Below are 19,944 nucleotides of genomic sequence, written 5' to 3'. Positions count from 1 at the left end.
GGATAACAATGTGCAGAGTCTCATTTCGATATACACTTTTTATATATATAAGTCCCAGAAACTCTAATATGACATGCATACCGATATAATCTCTCCAATATGTGGAGAGTTTGTGCATGGTAGCATTAAACATTAATTGGAGAAAGAGTGAGATAGAGCGACTGAGAGATGAGTTTGGGTTCGGTTCACTCTGCATGTATTGATTTGTGCTGGTGTTTTGTGAATTAGCCAATTTTTGAAACAGGGCTTATTTGCATAGTGTGGGGCTGATTTTGGGCCTAATGTGTGAACATTCCCCAGTTTAGTTCTATGCCAATGACACAGGGGCAGCATTGATGCCATTTGCCTGGTGAGTGCAGTTTGTAGTGAATTCCACCCATTAATGTCTGAATTACAGATGACATCTTTGTCTTATTAGCAGCAGTTTTTCACTCACAAAAGCCATTCAGTCCTTGTGTGAAACTAACATTGTGGTTTTCATTGTTAATATGTTGTTTTTATTTGTTTCACAGCCTTCGACATATTATGATACAGGTGTTAAACATGCGGCCCGGGGGCCAAATCCAGCCCGCCAAAGGGTCCAGTCCGGCCCTTGGGATGAATTTGTGAAATGCAAAAATTACACTGAAGATATGAACAGTCCTTTTAGTTCAGGTTCCACATTCAGAACAATACAATGTCAAATGGGCAGGACCAGTAAAATACTATCATAATGAGAAAAGCACTCGCAGAGCGCAGACCTCCGCCAAAAGAGATCTGCCCCACCCCCCACCCCCCCGATTTTGTTCATTATTTTCTTCATTTTTAATTTTGTTTTTATATTTTCTTCATTTTTCTTCATTGTGTTCATTATTTTCCTCATTTTTCTTCATTTTGTTCATTATTTTCTTCATTTTTCTTCATTTCATTTTTATATTTTCTTAAATTTTTCATTTTCTTCATTTTTCTTCATTGTGTTCATTATTTTCTTCATTTTGTTTATTTTCTTCCTTTTTTCTTCATTTTGTTTTAATATTTTCATTTTTCTTCATTTTTTCATTATTTTCTTCATTTTTCTTCATTTTGTTTTTATATTTTCTTCATTTTTTTCATTTTGTTCATTATTTTCTTCATTTTTTTCATTTTGTTCATTTTTCTTCATTTTGTTCATTATTTTCTTCATTTTTTCTTCATTTTGTTTTAATATTTTCATTTTTCTTCATTTTGTTCATTATTTTCTTCATTTTTCTTCATTTTGTTTTTATATTTTCTTCATTTTTTTCATTTTGTTCGTTATTTTCTTCATTTTTTTCATTTTGTTCATTATTTTCTTCATTTTGTTCATTGTTTTCTTCATTTTTCTTCATTTTGTTTTAACATTTTCTTCATTTTTTTCATGTTGTTCATTATTTTCTTCATTTTTCATTTTGTTTTTATATTTTCTTCATTTTTCTTCATTTTGTTTTATATTCATTTTTGTTCACTTTGTTCAATATTTTCTTCATTTTTGGTCATCTTGTTTTTATATTCTTCATTTTTTCTCATTTTCTTCATTACTTTCTTAATTTTTCTTCATTGTGTTTTTATATTCATTTTTCTTAATTTTGTTCAATATTTATATTTTCTTCATTTTTGTGCATTTTGTTCATTATCTCCATTTGTGTTCATTTAATTTTTGTATTTTCGTCATTTTTGTGCATTTTGTTCATTATCTCCTTCATTTGTGTTCATTTAATATTTGTATTTTCATCATTTTTGTGCATTTTGTTCATTTTTTCCTTCATTTTTTTTTCCTTCCTTCTTTTTCCACTCCTCCTTCTGATTGGACCATTGTGTGTTTGTAGATCCACTGTGATCTGTAAGTTCTAATGTACATGTGTAAATGATAAACTGAGGCAGAATATTGTTAAAATTACACTTATTTTTTTCAGTTTGTTCATGTTATTCACATCTTTTGAAAGGATAATTTGTAGATGTAAACCTTTTCGTACTGTAAATGTATTATTTTTTTGCTCTTAAACATAGAGAAAAGTTTGGAGTTGACATTATTTATGTATTATTATGTTACTATTTTACTGGTTCGGCCCACTTTGGATCAAATTAAGCTGAATGTGGGCCCTGAACTAAAATGAGTTTGACAGCCCTGTATTATGGCATTTACCTAAATCTGATTTAATTCCACAATACTGAAACAGGACCCCAGGTTAACCTCATATGTTAATATTTCATTGTCCCCTGCTGTAACTTTGGTCATTGAGACAGTGTTGATGGGCCATTATTAGTGAGTGATGGAGTGATTGCTAATGAGGAGGATAAAGTACGCAGCCAGGCCCTAGTTGATGAAGTGTGATAGATAAAGGAAGAGATTGTCCTGCTAATGTGTAATTGAGTTTGAAAAGACATCATCATCTTGAGGTGAGGGATGATTATAGATGATCCTCTATTATTTTATTATTGCTGCAGCTTTTAGATATGAAAATTTTCATGTTTTCCATGTCACTTCCCTTTATGGTTAATAAGTGACAGCTCTGCTGAGTGGTAATTTTACAGCAGATTGAAACCCGTACAGGCTTTTCCTTTTCTGCATTTCAGAAGCTATCACATCCAAAGGCATAACAGAACAGACAGGTTGAAACTGCCATATAGTAAATGAGTTAATGATTGGTGTTATGTATGTATCTGTCTCCTTTTTATGCCTCCCAATTCGCATAGAGTGCTGTATATAGATATATCACACAGCTTTGAATATATAGCTCTGGTAAAAAAAAAAAAGAGACTACTGCAGTTTCCTCTAAAATCAGCATGTGTGCGTATATGACAGCCATTCCATTCCTGTGTCTGTTAAATTCCTACGCAAGCACACCTTATTCTACTGAATAAACACCTGATCCGTGTCTTATTTAACCCATAAAGACCCAAACATCCACCATTAACCAAAATAACACTGGGGAACACAATTTTTTGTTGAGTTAGGTCTGACAGCTGTTTTTAACTAATTTTTGGGTGCGGAATCCAAAACTGATCTCAGTTTTTCTCTATCACGTCAAGTTTTTAGAACTATAGGATCCCTGTTTTCTTAAAAAAATATTAAAAATACTGTACTTAACAGATATGTGCTTGTTTTATAAAAAAATTCAAATATTGACATACAATGAAATATAATAATAATAATAATAATAATAATAATAATAATAAACTTTATTTGTATAGCACCTTTCATACAGAAATTGTAGCCCAAAGTGCTTCACACTGATTGAAAAAATACAATATTAAAATACGTTAAGATTTGATTATACATCAAGAAATAAAATGAAATTTGAGAGAAATACAATAAAATAAAAATAAAAATAGCGCACATTAAAATATTTGATTATGCATAGAATTTTTGAAGTGCAAGAAATAAGATGAAATTTGAGAGAAATACAATAAAATAAAAATAAAAACAGCACACATTAAAATATTTGATTATGCATAGAATTTTTGAAGTGCAAGAAATAAGATGAAATTTGAAATACAATAAAATAAAAAATAAAAACAGAAATACAATAAAATAGAATAAAAATAAAAACAGCGCACATTCCTGGTTCCTGAATTGTGACCCCATTTTTATCTCCTTTCAAAGGCTGATGAGAATAAAAATGTTTTTAATTTGGTTTTAAATATATTCAGTGAACTGGCTTCTCTAATGTCTTTTGGAATTGTATTCCATAACTTTGGTGCATAGTTAGTAACGGCTGCATCCCCCATTTTCTTTGTAATATTTCTGGGAGTCACTAGTAACCCTGCGTTTGATGACCTCAGTGTTCTAGTTTGTACATAACTGATCAGTGAGTTTGCAATGTAACTTGGTCCGGTTCCATTTAGAGCTTTATACGTGAGGAGTAGTATCTTAAAATCAATTCTGTAGGTTACCGGTAGCCAGTGCAGGGAAACCAACACTGGAGTAATGTGCTCTCTCTTCTTGGTTATATTGGTTATAAATATGAAAAGAAGCACGCATATAAATATGAAAGAAGCACGCATGACTGCAATGTTTATTTAACACTAATGTTTTTACAAAGGATACGGCTACTGTAATTATAATTGTGTACAAGTAGTTAAGGTAAAAATTTACGTTTATAGCTCTTTCTGGAGTGTTCAACTTAAGGACTATCGCGTTTGATGCTCCAACAATAGTCAGCCATCATATGTACATCCCATCTACCCTGATAACGTTCTTCTATAACCTTCAAATCTTGGTGAAATCGTTCACCTTGCTCATCGCTAACCGCACCAAGATTTTCCGGAAAGCTGGCAAGATGGCAATGCAGAAAATGTAGTTTAATACTCATGTTGCAACCAAGCACTTTGTAGCTCTCCGATAGTTTCTGAACAATTTTTGTGTAATTACTTGCATGTGTATTTCCAAGAAAGTTCTTGACAACATCTTTGAATGATAACCAAGCCTTTTTCTCAAGGTCTGACATAGTCCCGGTGAACTGTTCATCTTTGATGAGCTGCCGAATTTGTGGACCATCAAACACACCGGCCGAGTTTTACTTTAGGACCAGAAAGAAAGAGCATATAACACCAGTGCTCAGGTCTCTGCACTGGCTCCCTGTGAGCTTCACGATCAGTTTTAAAGTACTTTTATTGGTTTTTAAAACTCTTAACGGTCTTAGCCCTATTTATTTATCTGATTTGCTTTTAACATATGAGCCCTCTCGGACCCTCAGGTCCTCAGGTAGTAATCTCTTAAGGCGGCCTTACACTGTGCGAGTTTAGAGACGATTTCTCACTCGTGCGACTCTTTCTGGGATCGGGCCCGATGTGCCTCTAATCGTGTGTCGTGCTTCGTGCAGTGTACATGGGGTAAAGAGAAGCGATTAGCACCTCACGACCACCTCACGACCAGCAATCGTGTGTTCGCAAGGAAAACGGAGCTGTTTGAAATCCTGCTCGCTCCTTGTGAGTGTATCGTACTGTCAAAGCAGTGCCACGGACCGATGTGCCTCAAATTCTCACACTGTGCATGCGCGAACACAGACGCGTACAGTAGCGTACAAGCTAACAGTAGCTGGCTATTGTCCTAGTGCAGTAGCTGTTGCAGCTTACCTCTAGTTCCTGCTGTAGGATGACAGCCCATACTGTCCACGTCTGGCCAACCAATGCCTGCACCGAACACATCGTTGTCTTTTCTTCTTTTTTGATTCCCCGCAGATAATGGCACATATTACCAAAGCAGCTCGTTGTTTTTTGTTTAGCACTACCATTTCATGACTCACGCCAATACACAATCGTCTATGCACTTTTACGGATTCCTTGGTATTTTAACGTTGTATTTCCGGATACAACACTCAAATGTGTCGTGCGTCCTGTGGTGTATGGTCCTACAGTGTGAGCAGTCAGGTCGCATACGAGCGTCGGTCCGTGCAGTGTGAGAACAGGAATCGTGAGTCTGACTGTACGACTGATTCACACAGTTTGAGATGGAGCTGCGTGCAACGATCGAAATAATCGCACAGTGTATGGCCGCCTTTAACTGTTCCTAGAGTCCACACTAAGACTCATGGTGAGGCCTCATTCAGCTTTTATGGCCCCAAACTATGGAACAGCCTACCTGAGGACCTGAGGTCCGCTGCGAGTGTTCATATTTTTAAAAGTAAACTTAAAACTTATCTTTTTAGGCTAGCTTTTAATTAAACTCTTACTGTAAATTTTACTTTGATTGCTTGTATTTTTATTTGCAACCGTGGGACTGTGGGGGTTTTGTTGTGAAGCACTTTGTGCTACATGTAACATGTATGAAAAGTGCTATAGAAATAAAGTTTGATTTATTGATTGATTTAAAATATGCAAAATATGCTTGTTTGAAAAATGCACTGATGTTTGCCCTCTGACTTGGAATGGTGAAACTATCACAAATATAGCAAAAGGAGTCAGGGTTGTTTAGGCATTTACAACGAGAAGTAGCAGGAGCAGACATGATCTGGAACAAAGGAAATATATACCTATGTAAATAAAACACTAAGATGGAATAGTTACAAGCTTTGAAAATTAAAAAAAAAAAAAAGCATAAAACGAAATAGAACTTACAACAAATAGAACTTATGCCCACGGTTACAAGGTTAAGAGAAAAGCCAGCACAAATCCTCTTAATTCCTACTATGCTAGCTTTCTGTTTGCAGATATTGATAGTACTGACCTATTGGGAGCTGCACACACCTCTCACCGCACCGTCTCAATTGTGACTGCACAAACAAGTTGCCACGTAGCTGTAGATGAGTCCAATCGTAATCAGCTGGCAAGTCTGACTACACCTTATCAGAAGAATTTTGCTTATCTGGAGGGTAAGCTGTGGAATAAAAACTTGACGTGCTAGAAAAAAAACTAACTGCAATTTTGGAATCAGCATGCCAGTTTAAATTTTAATCAGCGTAAAAATCTAACTCAACAGAATTTTTTTTTCAAATTGTTCCCCTGTGTAATCGATATAAACTGTTTAATCCCTGTTGATCTACTAATCTATGTAAATAATTGGTATAAAATACAGTTCTTCATCTTTTCATGCTCATCAGATATGACCCATTTGGACGTTCAGAGACTCCGTAGTTACCGTGGAAACACTGTCATCTTCTACAACGTTGATTCACCAGTAAAACTCATGGAGTTGGATCAATGACAGTGGATGGAGACACTTGGTTTATGTTCAGTTAATGAGAGATTTTGGTGAAAAAGTCACTTTTTCTTCAGTTTTCTCATCTTTTTGATATAATAATCCTCAACTTTACTCAATATCTACACACTGTAACAAATTTTACCGTTAAATAACAGTAAAATACTGTCAGCTAGAGTTGCCAGCATGTTACTGTTATTCTACAGCATCTCTACTGTAATCTACAATTACAGTTTCTTACTGTAAAAAGTAATACAGTACTGGGCTGTATATAATGTACCTTTTACAGTAAAATACAGTTTGCCACAGTTGCTGCATTTTACAGTAACTACCGTATTCTAAGAAACAATATATTACTGTAAAATGTATTTAATGTAATATTTACAGTACAACACAGCGAAAAGCTAGGATTTTAACATTTCAAGTTACATTTTAAAATACAAAATCATGAACATTGCTAGAAAAAGCTCAAACAAGAGATGGCATTAATATATATAACCATTAAATTGACTCGCTGTTTAGTTTAACTGTGTCCACTTCGCAGCTAGCAAGTACGCTTCAACTTAAATTAGCTGCATGTTTGCTACATATGGTTAGCACCCAGAAATATGCGTTATCACACGTGTTATACTGTGGAAGTTGCGTCCGGTGTGAACGCAGTTTATGGAAGCAATTTAATGTTTAATGAACACGAAATGCCACAGTTACGTTGATAAAATCACAATTATCTTGATAAATAAACAACTGGAGCAGGATGGAGTTCTGGCAGTGTTGGTAGAAGCATCAGGTGGTTCCGTTCCAGTGCTGTATGGGGTTAAGTCCAGGTGAAAATAGTCATCCTCAGTTATTTTCTCTTTTTATTTTATCCTTCTGCTTCAAAAAAGAACCATTTATCTTTGATGCAGCAAGACTATAGTTAACATTCGTTGGATTGAATCTTTTCTAAATGAGTTGGTGGGATTTGATGGCAGATGAGTTTGTTCATTCCAGTTCTGGGCAGACAGCAGTGGAGGAACTGAAGAAAATACTGGAGAATACTGTCCAATTTTGCAGTAGCTTACTGTTTTAAATTTGCACCTTAAAGACCTCATTATGTACAGCATTATACTGTATTTACAAATAACAGCACGGTACTGTACAAAATTTACTGTTTTTTTACAGTAATTTGTTACAGTGTATGATTAGTGAATTACATATTGGAAAATACATGCTTTACTCTGAAAAAAACTCAAACTAAAGAGGATAATATTACAATAAATAGTGACAAATTTTGGCGATACAGTCTACTCTCGTTAAACCGCCCGCCGTTATACCGCCATTTTCGCTCACCGCCGACCAAAACCATTGCACAAAAATCCCCAATGCATTATTCCATTAGCTACCGCCATTTCCGCCTATCGCCATCCGCCAGCCCAGTTCCATGCACAAACAACACTTACACCATTGATTTCCCGACCGTTATACCGCCAGCGTGATTGCCATCGAGTACACATAAATTTTAACAATGCACTGAAACAAACGCGCCAGACGCTGATCGCGACAAGCTACGAGTAGGTCTACGGAACGGCCACCGTTCATTTATCGCAGAACACTCAGTAGGTCAGGATGTCGGAAAGAGGATGTGGGATTAAGCCAAAGCCTCAAGATGATGGGGTGTCATTTCCCGACACGGTATAATAATGCTTAAAATGTTTCCCCACTTTAAATGATCCCTTACAACATAACAGAATCCAGATTTATTTAGAAACGCAATTAGAACGGGTTAACGGAGGCAGCATAGACATCATATAGTAAAGACATGCACATTATGGACGCGACCCGTTGTAACGCCATTTTCGCTATACCGCCAATTTGGCCGTGAACGGAAGTTAGCGGTATAATGAGAGTAGACTGTACCAAAAAAACTAGTACCAGGCACCAGATTCCAGGTCCTTTTTCGCAATGGAAATGCAAAAAGGCTGAGCCGAATCGAGTCGAGCCGGTACCACGAAGTAGAAACGCAGCATTCTATGTTTCCCCAGCTGTATGTACAGTATGTGTAGGCATATTGCTGTATTGTAGACTGACAGGCGCATAAAACTAGGACAGAGCTTAAGGCCAGGATATATTTCTTTAAACAAAGTCAATCATACACATCCACTAAAGCCAAAATGTTTATGTGGCATTTGCAGTTAAATCACACAAGTAGTGACCTCACTTTTTTTTTTTTTTTTCTTTCTTCATAAACAGCCACTTAGCTTGATTACCTCCTACTCACTCCTCTCAGCTTGTTTCAGATCTGTCAAAGCCTTTTACACAACAGCATCCCACTGCCGCACCGTCACACTGTTGGGAAGATTAAATGTATGGATCACCGTTTCCTGGGTCAGACCACCTGAGTGGCAACGAGTAGGGATAGTATCACCTGCCTATCTGGGCCACGCCACAGTACACTCATGGTTCCAGACCGGCGGGGGCTGATCAGTCAACGAGCAAGGCATTAATCTGCTGTGACACACTGACTCTACCCTTGGAGGACGTCCGGTGCTGGGAAGCGGTCCAACAGCAGTGCCTATTGCTGCTAGAGTAATGCAAGGTGTCAGAGGAGCTGGCATGGATGGAGGGACAGGGTATAGTGGGATGGAGGTGAACAGACAGACAGAGGGGAGAGGATAAGATGCTGGATCAGCAGAAGAGAGAGGAAGGATAAGGAAAGGAGGAAGAGGAATGGAATGTGGCAAAGAACAGATAAGGATTATAAGTTAGAGGTTAAGTGAAAACCAGAAAAAAAAAAAAGAATGAAATCTTTATTGGCAGCTCCTTATGTCTGTGAATGGAAACATCACAATCTGACTTTGCAAGGAGTGTCTTTTTTGTGTCCAGTTTTAATTTGGTTAGACTTGAACTCGTGCTTACCAGGCAGCAGGGCAAGTGCATGGAAACCTTTACCCTTGTACATGAGATTATACACATCAGAAATTTTCATGAAAGCTGGTGGAAGGGTCGGACAGGAGTCAAAGATGAAGCCACTGGGGTGCTTTTTCTATCTTTTTTTTTTATTTTTTTTAATTTTAACATTACAAGGTAAGTGCTGGAAAAAAAGACCCCATAAAAGAGAGAAAAAAAGAAAAAAAAAAACATTACAAGGTAAGGTTTTGGCTGAGGTATGAGTTTTGCATTAAACGGTATCAGATTCAGCTTTATTCACTGTAAAAAAAAAAAAAAAAAAAATCTGTAATTTAACAGAATTTTCACTGTTTATTTTACAGATTTTTCCTGTCTTTTTAAGACACAGGAAAATATCAATGAAATGACTGAAATTGATTGATTTTACCTGTAAAATGTAAAATAACATGAAAAAACTGTAAGTGTGAAAAACCAAAAATTTTCAATTTTTTTTTAAATATTTTTTTTCTTTTTTCACCAAAAAATACAGTTAAAATACACTTGCAAATGTATTGTAATTTCACAAATATTTATTTTCTATTTTTGAGATTAAACTAAGTTTAAAACTGTAAAAAAAAAACAAAAAAAAAAAACAAAATGAGATAAAATTACTGACAATTAACCGTAAAAGAAGTATTTGTTCTGTCAGTTTAACCAGACTTGTTTGTTAATTGGCAAATATCTTGTGTAATTACGGGAGGTTTCACAACAAAAATGTTAAATAAATGTATTTTTGTGAATGTATAACATGTATAAGCACTGCTAAACTGTCCAAATACAGTTTTTATCAGTGGATTGTACAACTTAGTCTCACTGAAAATTATTTATAAGTAATTTGATTGTTTTAATACATGTAATCTTTATTAAACATTAAAAAGTCCAAAAAAAAAAGCAAAATGTCATGTAAAGTTAGGGCAAAAAACTATTTTAATTATAGAAAATTACCGTTTTTTTTATGAGATGGTTATTTTCCGTTATTTAACAGTATTTTTTCAGCACCCCTGCTGCCGGAATAATACCCTTTTTTTTTTTTTTTTTTTTTTTTACAGTGTTGTTATTCGATTAATAGTACATGATAACAATAATAACAATAATAACAACAATAATAATAATAATAATAATAATAATAATAATAGTAATAATGATGATAAATTGCATTTATAAAGCACTTTTCATTCAGCAGAATCTCAAAGTGTTACAGAGAGAAGACAATCCAATAAAAAATAAAACACTGTATCAGGAATAAAAGAGAATAAAACAAAGTATCATGGTGGGCCATAAAAAGCCTGTCTACACAGGAATGTTTTTAGCCCCTTTTTGAAGGAGTCCAGTGACTGAGGAGCTCTGAGGTGGTCAGGGAGGGAGTTCCAGATACAGGGGGTGGCAAGGGAGAAGGCCCAGTCTCCTGTGGTTGTGGGGGGGTGGGGGGGTTGGTGGGTCCGAAGACTACGGGTGGAAGTGTGAGGGGTGAGGAGGTGCTTGAGGTAGTCGGGGGGGGGGGTTCTGTGGATCCAACTGGCTGTCTTATAATTAATTCTGAAGGGGATTGGTAGGCAGTGGAGGTTATGGAGAACGGGGGTGATGTGATCCAGTTTATGGGTCTGTTTGAGGATTCTGGCAGCGCTGTTTTGGATGGACTGGAGTTTTTGAAGCTGACAGATTAAAATACAGTTACCCAGGTCTCAGTTTTGTACACTGTAAACAAAATTCTGTTGTTTTTACTGAAAAAAAATTGGCAGCTGTGGTTTCCAGAACAATACTGTAAAAAACACATTCAACTGTAAACATATTTATGGAGTAACATGTAGACTGAACAGTTTAAACCTGTAGATTGAACACTGGATTTAAATGGTAAATGAACTGCACTTATTTAGCACATTTTCTCCACCTTCATGGTGTCCAAAGCACTTTCCAAATCCACCAGGTCCAACTGGGACCAGTTTAGGGTTCAGTGTCTTCCATGAACACTGTGACATATGGACAGTCAGAGGCAGGATTCAAACCACCAACCCTTTGGTTATCGAATGAGCCGCTCTACCAACCCATTCATTTACAAGTTTAAAATGTTGAATAGTTAAATGTTTACTTATATATATATATTAGGCCTGTAACGGTACACAAAATTTTCGGTTCGGTACATTTTCGGTTTTCAAAGCCATGGTTCGTTTTTTTTCGGTTCGGTACGGGAAGAAAGAAAATCCCTCAAAATGTCTTAAAATTCATTTATGAATTTTTTAACATTTTTCCCCCAATTTTTGGACACAATAAAATATAGAAAAACAGGAATAATATAATTCTGCTGCTATAAATCAAATAGAAAATAAAATAAATTATTAATATGACTAAATGTATTTTAAACATTAGTATTGCACTTTTCTCTGACAGGTAGTTTTGAACAAACAAGAAAAATCTAATCACAGTTCTGTCAGTTCACAATCTGCAGAAAAATATCAGCAAAAAAAATTCTGCATGAAGTTCAACATCAACAGGAGGGTAAACTGGTATTCTGTTTAAACAAACTGAAGAGCAACATTGACAACAAACTGAACCAAATTATTTATTTTAGGACAGAGAATAAATTGTTTAGGACACTGTGTGTACTTGTGTGTGTGTGTGTGTGTGTGTGTGTGTTTGAGTGTGCGCGCGCATGGAACGTACGATTTGTCTGGGGGATGGTTTGTTTGTTGTTTTTTTGTTTTGTTTTTTTTGGTCGGAGCCAGGGGGTGGGGGGGTGCGGTCCGGTCCATAACTAACGTAACTAACGCTGGCGTGAAACGAAAGTGAAACTTTATTTTTATATACTGTCAGTGGCCAACTCCGAGTTTTATTCCTCTGTTATACAGCGTGCATGAGAGAGAGAGAGAGAGAGAGAGAGAGAGAGAGAGAGAGAGAGAGAGAGAGAGAGAGCTAGTGTGTTTTAGAACTACCGTAGTTCCTAGGGGCCAAACAACGTCCGTCTTATCTCCGTCTCTTTCCTCGTTGTTGTCTTTCACCGGGACCTGAAGTGATCCAAACTGGACTGGACTGATGGTGGAGGGTCTTCAGTCTCGTCCTTCCAGGTTCACATCATATTTGTTTTTTTTGTTTTGTTTTGTTTGGTTTTTTTTACCTTATATCAGCTGCTATTTGGTATTTTGGGTCAATGTGCGTGTCCTTTAATATGTCCGTGTGAAACTTGCGCGGATTTAAAGTTCCGCATTAAACGACATCTTTCGTTCCTTTTTCTTTTTGTCAACATACTGTGCCGTTTCGGTACAGCTGTGTGCCGAACCGAACAGGTGTGTACCGAAACGGTTCGGTACGTGTACCGTTACAGGCCTAATCTATATATATATATATATATATATATATATATATATATATATATATATATATATAATAACTTCTTAATATGTACAAAGTTTCACAGTATGCACCTACAGCACAGTTTAGTGATGGTACCAAGGCCGGCGTTAGGCATGGGCAGGGGTGGACTCAGCCCACCCAAATGTCTGTCTTGCCCATTCAATCAAAAGTTAAGGGAAAATGTTTATCCAACAGAAAAACATAACAGACTACACTACTATTGGCTCTTATTGGCTCTTATTTGTGTGCTGTTTATTTGACTGTTGTTTACTCCAACTGCCTCTGTAAAACCCTTTGAGATAACCTTGTTGTGATATTGGGCTATACAAATAAAGTTGAATTGAATTGATTGGATGGGCAGCTTACAGCCCGCCCTACTCCGTCAGTGATTGGTTGTCATTATTGTTTTGCGTTTCCTTCGGTCGTACAGCAGCTCGCTGTCCGTTTCTGGGCTGTGGGGAGTTCAACGTCCCTCCTCGGTCTCTCCTGCACCTGTCGGGGTTTCTGTTTAATACCGCTATTCTTTCTAATGCAGTTTCACTGTATCTGTGACTTGTTGACGTGCTCTTGGGCTTAGCATCGTCTCTGGGCTCTTGCAGAGCAACCGGCCCAGTTCTGCGGACACTCGCATCACGTTATGTACACACACACTGACTAAAGCAGCGCCAGTAAAACACACACATTGAGCAACACAACGCCAGTAAAACACACACAGGGTCTGTCAACAGTCGCATAAGGAAGGGACAAAAACTGAGAGAGGGGCAAATGATCTGTCACTAAATTATATGAATTATTCTAATCATTTTGTCCTGTTGGTTTATACGTATATAATTCTACTGAAATTTGAGTCTAAAGTTCAGGGTTTTAGATGAAAAAGAAAGATTTGTTGTTGTCTTTGTCATTTCTCACTTTTCAGATTGAATTTGAATCAGACTTTTTTGGTTTGTGAAATATGAAAAAACATAATTTAGTTTTTTTTTTTTTTTTTTTTTTACTTATGGCCAAGTTTCAGTTGTTTGTGCGGTTGTTCTGTTTTGCCACTTTTCAGTCTGAGTTTGAACAAAAGTAGACTGTCTTCTTTTAGCATAAATTCTGGCCACAGTGAGAATAATTTATTTTATTACTATTTAGTATTCATTCTTTTCTTTTTCAAGCTCATCCAATGAAAAGCAATATGCACTAAGGACTTTAAAAATCATTTTTATTTTATATTAAAGAGTAAATGAACATAGATTAGCTGCCAGACAACTGAATTCCTCTTTGGGGATCAATAAAGGGATTCTTAAACTTAAATAAACCCCCAAACCACTTCTTTTCAGTGCCGTCAGGACTGCAATTCAAATTGTCGGTCTTCAGGATGCTATTCGGATTTGCTATCGTCTGTACACCTGTTATTTCAACCAGCCCACCCTAATATGACAGACTAGAACCGGTCCTGGATGGTACATGTAGCAGCAGCATGAGCAACAATGAAATAAAGTGGCTTTTGTGAATTAGCAGCATCATGATTCTGTAATGGTGTGTGGTGGACAGTGGATAGTCTATGGAGACAGTGTATGGGTGGGGGGGGTGGAGCCGTTCTGCAGCCTGAGTGCATCCGGTGGAAGTTGTTCTAGTTAATGTGATTTTTAGTCAAAACTCATGATCTGATGAGTCTCTGGAGATTAAACAGAAAGATTTTTTTGTTACTAGAAGGGGACACTTCCACTAAATCTTCATCTGAAAGCGTTGGGAAAAGTGTAGACCGAGGTTATTATCGTTAACGAAAACTAACAAAATGACGAAAACTAGAATTGGAAAAAACATTCTAAGCGAAATAAATAAAAAGTATAATTAACAGAAAAAAAACCCCAATAACTAACTGATACTGTATTGTGTGCTTACATAACTAACAAAACATAGAAATAAAAATTATGGATTAAATTTCCCTTGTTTCTGTCTTGTCGGATTGATATGAAATCTAGAACTGCCACCGATAAATCGATTAGGTGCTTGAAGCCAATGCAAAAATTCACAATTCGATTAATCGACTCGAATTGATTGAAGGGAAGTATTCTATTGCAGTTTTCCTGAATCGAAGCTTATTGGTGCGTCGCAATAAGCGTCCGTGTGAAACAACAGTGGAACCAATGTTTAACAGCAGAGAAATGAAGGAAACAAAGCTTTGATTCAGGAGAATTGTGGTTGAATTTTTTTTTTTTTTTTTGATCACTTTGAGTCGATTAATCGGTTGCAGCTGTAATGAAATCGATTTATTTCGCTCAAGCAATTTTAGCTGGGAACACCATACGCCACGTCACGGTCTGTCACTTCTCGTCACTTGTTTAGAGTCCTGTATGGGATTTATTTGAATACAACGACAAGGGAGATAAAACTATGAAAAAACTAAAACTAAACTAAAACTAAGCAAAAAAATAATAATAATAATAATAATAAAAACAGCAAACCTGCTCTAAAAACTGAATTAGAGAAAAAAAAAAAAGTCAAAACTAAATAAACCTAAACTATAATGAAAAAATCCAAATTATTAAAACGCTCGTGTGGACCCACTCACCTTTTTCTGGAAGTGTTCCACAGTAATGACCTCCTTCCTGGCGCACATCCTACCACTCCATCCAGTTTCATCCAGCTCTGAAAAACAAACAGACGGATGTAGCTTCCTCTGTGGAGACAAAGATGTTGCTTGACCAAATAATTATTTGGGCACCCTTCACCTAAAATATTTGGCAGCTCAACAAGTAATAACCGACCACACATGAGAAATGGTTTACCGAACACAGAGGGAAGCACAAATACAAATGACCACAAGAGATTAATTATATGATTGGTATAAAATAATGAGTAGACAGTAGTCGCTTTTCTGTTGGCCCTCAAATTGCGCAAATATAACTTGCGCATAAAAATTTACCTAATGGAAAAACGACAATTTCGCCAAAAGTCTCATTTTTTGGTGAAAAGTTTTTGTGCTGCAAGAGGTGGTTTTTCGGGCATAGTGCAAATGGTATATCACGCAAAACTGCAATGGAAAGACCTTTTTTCGCAACTAGAGTCAGGTGAATAAAAAAAAAACAGATGTTGACAGATGTTACAACAAGCGAAGAAGAAGAAGAAACATGTCGCGGTATGTGTGGACACACCAGGAAACCCAATCATTTTTTAAATTTAGTACAAGATAGAGGAGTAATATATAATAATAATGAATATATCTGTAAATCAACACCATATTTACGTTCGTCGCCATGTTTATGGAATGACTTCTCGTGTCATCTTGCGCTAATAAATAAACAAATCATGACATTTGTGATTTAATGGAAAAACCGACATTAAACACTTGGTTTGTTTTTTTACATTTAGTAAATATCAGTAAAGTTTTGCGCAGATGTCCAATGGAAAAGCGACTAGTGTCTTGAACAACTCAATCTACATTACATTTCATTGACATTTATGCATTTGGCAGATTTTTTTGTTCCAAAGCGACTTTCAGGGGAAAAAACAAAATCAGAGAATAAAATACAAGAATAGATTAAAGACATAAAACAGCTGTACAATTAAAAACAGTGTCATACAGAAGAATTTTTAAAAAAAAGCAAAATGATAGACTAAAATACAAGAATAGATTAAAAAGACATAAAAACAGCTGTACAATTAAAAACAGTGTGTGAGATGTATCTTACGTTAAATGGAAGTTGAATGTGTGACTTTAAATCTTGCTCTAAAATGTCAGATGAACATCATACATCATGAACCAAAATGGAAAAGAAGTGAAATATTATAAGTTGTTTTGCAAGCCTAACTCGTTATATTCTGATTTTTATTTTGTATCTTTATTTTGTATCTTTATTTTATGTGTACTGGACAGTGAAAGGTTCGTCAGGTTCAGAAGTATCAGGTTCATGCGTTTGGTTAAGATGAACTCACACCTGTCTGTGCTGAACTTGGAGAAAAGGTCAGATTCTATGTAAAAGATCTTATTTTACAGCTTTGGAAAGTAACTGTGGTAAAGAGAGTCAAGCAGAAAAACCAGATTATGAATTTAGGGATTTTTTTGTGGTCAAGAGATGCTAGCCTAATTGTGCAAGAGCGTACTTTCTGAACCTCTTTGTGGTTAAGCTACGCTATCTAAGTTGAACTCTGTGAGCATATGTCATACCGAGGTTTGATTGACAGGCGTTCAAAGTGCTTGTTAAACTCAGGTGAACTTTCAAATGTGTTTTTTTTTTTTTTTTTTAGAGTTAGCTCAAGTGGAGTGACGTGTTTTACCCAGCAACAACTGTCTACCAATCATTGAGACGTAACCAAATATGGGAATAACTAAACGATGGGGAGTCTTCAAAGAGTGGCTGAAGACTATAAAATGTAATGAAGAAGATTTTTATGGGGGTTAGACGAATAGTGTGTTTGATGCTAGACTAATTGATAACTGACGTCTTTCTTTTTTGTAACTTTTTCTATTTTTGCCTGAAGCAATAAATCAAGCTTTGTTTCAACTTTTTTAAAACCTCAACCCTTCTTTTTGGTGAATTCTTCATTTCTCCTGGTTTGGTCCTTCCATCCGAAACTTAACCAGTGAGTTAATTTAAATTATGTGACCCCCCCCCCCCAAGTAGTAGCCTAAATGGAGTAGTTCAGAGCAAGGTTATAATAGTTTTAGATTTTTAATAATAGTTTAGTTTTATTTAGTTTTGACTTTTTTTTTTCTCTAATTCAGTTAGTTTTAATTAGTTTTTAGAGCATGCTTGGTAGTTTTTATTAGTTATTGTTTTTTTCTGAATGCTTAGTTTTAGTTTAGTTTTAGTATTAGTTTTAGTCATTTCATATATTTTATCTTCCTCACCATCCTATTCAAATAAATTAGTGAGGCGCAAATCAGCGGGTTACCCTGGACACTTTATTTGGGGGTCGGGTTTGGGCGACTCATTGACTGAGCAGAGACACAAACACATGTTCATTATGATGGATAAATTCCATATAGCAGGCTGGGGGGGTGTGTGTGATCCATACACAACGTAACTTAGATGAAAACAATGCCAAGATGTGCAAAGTGTGAGAGGAGATGCACAAAGCAGCCAGCAGTAAACCAGATAGAAACATATATAAACCAAACAGAAACATATAAACCAGATAGAAACATATATAAACCAGCTAACCAGCAGTTAAACCAGATAGAAACATATATAAACCAGATAGAAACATATATAAACCAGCTAACCAGCAGTTAAACCAGATAGAAACATATATAAACCAGCTAACCAGCAGTTAAACCAGATAGAAACATATATAAACCAGCTAACCAGCAGTTAAACCAGATAGAAACATATATAAACCAGACAGAAACATATATAAACAAGATTGAAACATATATAAACCAGATAGAAACATATATAAACCAGCTAACCAGCAGTTAAGCCGCATAGAAACATATATAAACCAGATAGAAACATATATAAACCACTTATAAACATATATAAACCACTTATAAACATATATAACCCAGTTCCTCATCAGTAAACCACACCTTAGCAGATATCTCATCTCTTAATCATCTCCAGTTCCATTATTAGCTTACTTTGCTTCAGTTCAGTTCAGCTAGCTGTAGCTAGTACCATCAAACGTTTTTTAACATTCTAACAGGTTCCATACCTCTGTAATTGGATTAGTTTTCATCCTCCTCTTTTCTCCTCTTCTAAACTGTGCAGTTCAGGCCTTGGAAGGCCTTTTCATGGTGATAAACTCTCCAGTTTTTACCTGGATGCTAGTTCAACACTGACTCTGTCCTTTAGCTCTGCTCTGTCACTCACACACAGTGAGCAAAAAAAAAAAAAAACCCGACCCCTTGCATAACTAAAGTAAATCCCAGACAGGACTGTGCTGCTGTGTCCCAGCTTTAGTCTGTATGTTCCAGGTAGAGTGTGGACCAGAAGACGACTGGAAACCACCAGTGACCAGACATGACAGACTGTGAAGTGTCGTATGGTGCTGCAGCTAAAACTGCTGGAGCCAAAGAAATCTATTTCATATCAATCCGACATTGACAAAGACGAATACAAAGGGAATTTTATCCATAATTCTTATATGTTTTAGTTAGTTTTGCAAGCTCACAATACAGTTTCAGTTAGTTATTGTTTTTTTCTTTTAATTAGAGTTTTTATTTATTTCAGTTAACGAAAATGTTTTTTCAATTTTAGTTTTCGTCATTTCATTCGTTTTCGTTAACGATTATAACCTTGGTCCAGAGCCACCGTTGGTCAAAAAAAAATCTCTAGAGCATGCAGCTTTTTGTCCAGATAACTGGAGATTTATAGTACGCGGTGGTTAAAGGTAAAGGAAAATTGAGGAAGTAGTTCATTAACTGATATTAATTGTGGTTTTCAAGATTTACTGTTTGCTGCGTGTTTACAAATGAAATTAAAAAAACAAACAAACAAGTGAAACAACAGAATAAACATATTAATACATTTAATCTAAAAATGCACAATACCATTACTCATCTTCTGTGGTGAATTATTATTACAACTAGAGCCCGACCGATATGGGATTTTTGGGGCCGATGCCAATACCGATATTGGGGACTAAAAAAAGCCGATATCCAGTATATTGGCCGATATCTGATATTGGCTGATAACTGATATATTGGCCGATATATGAAATAAGAACACTGATCTACACAGGATATAATAATTTTATATTACATAATTATGGACAGGTGGATAAACAGTTGCATAAATCTTTGTTTCTGTCACAAATATAATTTACACAACTTTCAAATGCAAACTTTGCAATCACAAAAATAATTAGAGTAAAAAATAGTTCTTACCACAAAATTATGTTTTCACTCACAAATTTGGATGTGTCTGCCTCACGGAACTACAACTTCTTATGTGGACTAAGGACTAAACTGAGCATGTGCAGAGTGAATTAGGTGAGTCCTAAGTTGTTCCTGATTGGAGCAATAGCAAGAGTTACAACTGACCCGTGTTACAACTGTCCCCAGTCTCCCCTACACTATTAACACCCAGGCCTGCTGGCAGAATGAAACTGTG

The 19,944-nt window shown here is 36.0% G+C and overlaps 1 long non-coding RNA gene across 1 annotated transcript; it reads left to right on the top strand.

The window, feature by feature from the left end:
* The first annotated feature begins 3,999 nt into the window (after window positions 1-3,999).
* LOC115421207 (uncharacterized) lies at window positions 4,000-6,320 on the top strand. The gene is made up of 2 exons (XR_003935646.1): window positions 4,000-4,066; window positions 6,147-6,320. It is a non-coding gene; the product is annotated as an uncharacterized LOC115421207 (long non-coding RNA).
* The last annotated feature ends 13,624 nt before the right edge of the window (window positions 6,321-19,944 follow it).

The sequence above is a fragment of the Sphaeramia orbicularis genome, chromosome 6 (genome assembly GCF_902148855.1).
Source record: "Sphaeramia orbicularis chromosome 6, fSphaOr1.1, whole genome shotgun sequence".
NCBI lineage: Eukaryota > Metazoa > Chordata > Actinopteri > Kurtiformes > Apogonidae > Sphaeramia > Sphaeramia orbicularis.
Note: the sequence above shows the minus strand (reverse complement) of the source record. Positions and strands in the feature narration are given on the sequence as shown.